This window comes from Octopus bimaculoides, chromosome 10 (genome assembly GCF_001194135.2).
Source record: "Octopus bimaculoides isolate UCB-OBI-ISO-001 chromosome 10, ASM119413v2, whole genome shotgun sequence".
NCBI lineage: Eukaryota > Metazoa > Mollusca > Cephalopoda > Octopoda > Octopodidae > Octopus > Octopus bimaculoides.
The window spans coordinates 31,276,823-31,282,465 of NC_068990.1; the positions used below are offsets into that span (position 1 = coordinate 31,276,823).

Sequence of the window (5,643 nt, forward strand, 5' to 3'; positions counted from 1 at the left end):
ATCGTTGCCAGTGCCCCTGGACTGGCTTTTGTGCGGGTGGCACATAAAAGACACCATTTCAAGCGTGGCCGTTGCCAGTACCGCCTGACTGACCTTCGTGCGGGTGACACGTAAAAGCACCCACTACACTCTCTGAGTGGTTGGCGTTAGGAAGGGCATCCAGCTGTAGAAACTCTGCCAAATTAGATTGGAGCCTGGTGTTGCCATCCGGTTTCACCAATCGTCAGTCAAATCGTCCAACCCATGCTAGCATGGAAAGCGGACGTTAAACGATGATGATGATGACGACTTTATTGTACTATTTGGTGTGAGTTTAGTGAAGGTGCATGGCTCGGTGGTTAGAGTGTTGGGCTCACAATCATGAGGTAGTGAGTTCGATTCCTGGACCAGGCCGTATGTGGTGTTCTTGAGCAAGACACTTTGTTTCACATTGCTCCAGTTCACTCAGCTGTAGAAATGAGTTGCAACATCACTGGTGCCAAGCTGTAATGGCCTTTGTCTATCCCTTGGATAACATTTGTGACATGCAGAGGGGAGGCTGGTATGCAAAGGCAACTGCTAGTCTTCCATAAACAACCTTGCCTGGACTTGTGCCTCAGAAGGGAACTTTGTAGGTACAATCTCATGGTCATTCATGACCAAAGGGGGTCTTTACTTTTAGTGTGTTTTCATATATTTATGTGAAACCCCTTTGTATAAAAGCATGCATGTACATCCGTTTATATGTCGTTTTATTGAAGCAGAAAACTCAGCATTTCACATACCTCAATCATCAGACAAAAGTAGACATTTTGAACAACAATTTTAAAATAATTTTTAAATGATTTTAAATAGTTCAATCATCAAATTAACATACAAAGCTTATTGGACAGGGGTTATATTTTGAAATTAATAGAATCTATTGGTCTGTAGATTGTTGTAAAATACTACAAATATGATAATGATTGAACTAAAGTAAATTAATAAATGAACAAACTCTGCAATGGTACAGAGAAACAGTAATAATATTTGCAACCAAGGAAAAATTCCAAACAAGATACATTTTAGAGTATAAGAAGTACAGAATAAGTTGCAGCGTGGAAGGTGTTTATAAGCCATTTAAGAAACACATAAAAACTGTTAGATTCACTTCAACATTTAAATTTAATTTGCCAAAATATTTTCGTTGCTTTGAGACCACAACCTGTTCACTGACAAAATTCTGTGCTGCATCTCTGAGATGGCCGATGAAGTTTAATAATGGGATGATATGTCACAAGCTGCAAGGACTCAGCAAATTTGGAAACTAGGAGAGTGGTTATATGACTTTTTAAAAGATGGAAAGCAGGCTGTAGCCAACAAAGCCCTCTCCAAAGAGACATTAAATGTGAGAGCCTCAGGGCTTGTGCTATTTGTGGTGACCCTCTCAGACATGCTGTCAGTTGTACAGGCAGTCACTCTTCCTATCTATATCAATAACACAAGCAGCCAAGAATTCTCTTGATGTTAATCTTCTACAGAAAGAACTAGATGCTATATATAAACGGGTTGAAGTAAACAACATGAAATTTAATGTAGGAAAATTATAAGACGTCTGTTATCAGTCAGCTTGTCCTAATACACTGCAACAAAGATACTTTAGACTGAAATCAGTCAGTCACAATCCCAGAGTCAAATATAGTGCAGGACCTAGGGATTGAATAAAAGCAGCAATACTTCATTACATGTACATATCATCAGAAAGATTGCAACTCACAAGCAATAGGCTGGATGGGTTCTCAGAACTTTCAGAACACAAAACTGGGAAACCATGCTGGTTTTATGAATGTCAGCTGTCTGGACTACTGCTCTGAACTGTAGTCATCCAACAGTGTGAATTTAGTAGTGGAACTTGGGGCATTTCAGCAACACCGAGAAGATTGCATCAATGAAAAACTTGAGCTATTGGGAGAGACTGAAAGAATCACCACTCAACTCCCTAGAGTGAAGACAGGAAATGTGCAGTGATATACATTTGAAATATCCTAAGGGTGCAGGAATCACACTTTGGTATCAAGAGTTATACCAACCCTAAACAGAACACCACTGTACTGCCCCAAAAGTCTCACCCATACCATCTAGATTAAGGACAAGGTTCTAGAATAGCTTCTAAAGCCCACAGTTATTTAAGGTACTTGAATAAATTTCAATGTCCACAGCTATTTAATATTTTGCCCCAAAACCTAAGCAATTCACATAGTGGGGTAAGTGCTTTCAACAAGCAACTTGATCTTCTGTAGTAAGAGATCTCAGATGAACCTACATCATGGCAAGTAACTCAAAAGAAGTCAGCAATATCAAACTCCCATCAAGTACATATGCAAATATGTAAACAAGTGTGGCGACATGGCTGTTTTGGGTGAGCAGGATGAAGAAACGGCCAACGATGAAATCCTTCAATACGTCATGGGCAGGTATATTTCGTCCAATATGGTGGCATGGCGCATTCTAGGTTTTGATATTCACCAGTCCTCTCCAGCTGTATTCGGCCCACATGTACACTTAGAAAATGGGCAATGTGTTTACTTCACTGAGAACACCGCCACCGAAAACAACACTTACACGCTTTTTTAAGTTGTGTACAAACTCTACTTTACGCTGATGTACCGTCCTACTTCACTTGGACTAACAAAGGAAATATGATCGGACGTGTCCACACTACACCCAAAGGATCAGGAGTGCTTTTTTTTGCAGATGCTTCTGTTTCATGTGAAAGGCCCAAAATCATTTGCTGACGTCGGGTCATTCGAAGGACAAATGTGTTGCACTTACAGGGAAGCTTCTTTGCGATGGGGACTACTCGAGGAGGACGGTCTCTGGAACACGGCATTGGAAGAGATCACTGAATGCAGGACACCAGAAGCAATGCACTGAATATTTTGTCTCATCTTGCTATTCAGTAATGTGTCTGACCCTCTTCGTTTGTGGGAGACATTTAAAGATAGTTTGTCCGAAGATTATCTCCGACGACTTCAAGTCAAAGATCTAACAGCTGCATTCGACTTCAATGACGTCATCTACAACAAAGCCCTCCTCGATTTGCAATCATGACTGCAAGCTATGGGAGGTGTTGGCATTTCAGATTTCGGTTTGCCGATTCCGCGGGACATTCCAAATGCTTTAACTGCTGAGTACATGCGAGAGTTGAGCTACAACACGCAAGAAATGGCGGCAAAGGTTGCTCAGGATGAGCCTTGACTTTTGGAAGAACAGAGAATTGCATACAACAGGATCCTCTCCAGTGTTAATTCCAATGAAGGACGACTTTTTTTCTTGGATGCTCCTGGCGGAACCGGAAAAACTTTTCTCATGAACCTCCTGTTCACCAAAATTCGCCAGGAAAATCAGATTGCGATAGCGGTTGCATCCAGTGGCATTGCCGCAAATCTACTGAATAGCGGTCGTACGGCACACTCAGCCTTCAAATTACCACTAGACTTGACCAAACAGGAAAATCCAACTTGCAATGTTAGTCGTGGCTCAGCCATGGGAAATCTTCTCAATGAGTGCAGCCTTATAATTTGGGATGAGGCAACCATGAGTCATAAGGCGGCTTTTGAGGCGCTCAATCGGTCTCTTCAGGACCTGAGATGCAATATGAGAGTGATGGGTGGAGTGACTGTTCTGCTTGCTGGTGACTTCTCTCCAGGGAGTAGAGTCTTAACTGTTTCAGCCTTTCCCAGTAGCTGAGCTGTTACAAAGAGACAATCTTCCTTGTGAATCGTCTCTGGATTGCTTCAAGGTCTGCTGTTAATTTCACACTGGTGGGTGACCATAGCTGTGAGCAGTAATCTAGGCAGCTGAGGATGAATGTCCTCCAGAGGACCATCATGGTTTCCTTATCTCTGGTTCTGAATGTTCTCAGGATCCATCCAGCCAGTCGTCTGCACTTTGTGGCCATCCTGGTAATGTGCACTTGGAAAGAGGTATCATCACTCATGTCGATACCCAGGTCTCTCACTGATTTAGGGTCTGAGATTGAAATTCTCTGCAGACCAGTGTACTCTGTAAGTTTCATATTCAGTTTTGGACGTTGGTAGCGCAGGGCTTGGAATTTTTCAGCATTAAACTGCATATTATTATCCTCAGCCCATCTGTAAATTGAGTCCAACTCCTGCTGCAGACGTGCAACATCACCGGAGTTCTGTATTTTCTGCGAGACTTTCGTATCGTCTCCATAGCTTGCAAGGGTGGCTATCCGGGCACTTGAGGGCATATCTGAGAGAGCGACTATAAAAAGCAATGGTCCCAAGACAGTGCCCTGTGGAACACCGCTCATTATTTGTGTTTTCATAGAGGTGGCTCCAATAGCCACTACTGCCTGACTTCTATCTTTCAGAAAGTCATGTAACCACTCTCCAAGTTTTCCAGCTATGCCAAGATTACGCAGTTTGTGGCATATCACACCATGATCCACTTTGTCAAAAGCTTTTGCAAAATCAAGGTATATTACATCCACATTTGAGTTGTTGAGTAACTGCCTCAATACCCAGTCATAATGTTGTAAGAGCTGGGTCAGGCAGCTCCTACCTGGTTGAAAGCCATGTTGGGTATCACTCAGCAATTTATTTTCTTCAAGGAATGCGATTAGTTTTCTTCTGACTATCCTTTCCATGACTTTGCTGATCTGTGAAGTCAGAGAGATAGGCCTATAGTTTTTGGCATCTGCTCTGCTTTCCCCTTTATGGATTGGTCATATTATTCCCTCCTTCAGCTTGCTTGGCAGTCTGCCATTTGCGAGAAAGTTCTGGAAGAGCATCTGGAGAGGTTTTGCCAGGGCATGCTTACATGATCTAAGGAGGATTGCTGAGAATTCATCAGGGCCAGCAGTTGACTTTGTCTCCACTTCATCTATAGCTAGTAGTACATCTTCTTCGCTAATGTTGATGTATTCCACCGTAACTGCCTCAATGGTTATAGGTGAGGTAGCAAAGAAGTCCACTGGTTTGTTCACTTGTCTGTGCTCCAACGGAGTGGTGAAGACACTTTTGAACTGCTCATTCAGTACCTCACTGATCCTAGTTGGACTGTCTGTGAGGGAACCATCCTTTTCGAAGAGGGGTCCAATCTTGCAGCATACTGAGGCTGTTTCCTTCACGTAATGAAAGAAGGCCTTTGGGTTTGACTTAATGTTTTTCATAACCCAGGCTTCTTTGTCTGCTCTCTCCCTAACATAGGATTGGTGCAGCCTTTTTTCAATCTCCATCAGTGTCATTATTAGGCGGGACCTTTCGCTACTTTTGGGATGCTGGTTGAGTCGATTTGCAACTTTCGTCCGTCGTCACAGTAGACATGTAACGTTCTAGTTTCATGTCAATGTCTGGTGTGGAGAGTCATTTTGGCCAATCCTCTCTGAGGATCTCTGTCTGGATCAATTTCCAGTCTGTTTTGTGGAAGTTCAGATTTGAGAGATTGGGTGCTTCCTTTAGGCTGTATGTCTGGTTTCTTTCGGCCGAAACACAGATAGCTCTATATATAGATATACATACATATATATAGATAAACATATACAAACATATATATATATATATAGATACACATATATATAGATATACATATACATACAAATATATATATATACATATATATAGATATACATATATATAGACATACATATATATAGAT

The 5,643-nt window shown here is 41.9% G+C and overlaps 1 protein-coding gene across 1 annotated transcript in view; it reads left to right on the forward strand.

Moving 5' to 3' along the window:
- Positions 1 to 5,643, forward strand: part of LOC106881402 (uncharacterized) — a 127,978-nt gene that overhangs the window by 20,248 nt on the left and 102,087 nt on the right. The gene's annotated exons all lie outside the window — the stretch shown is intronic.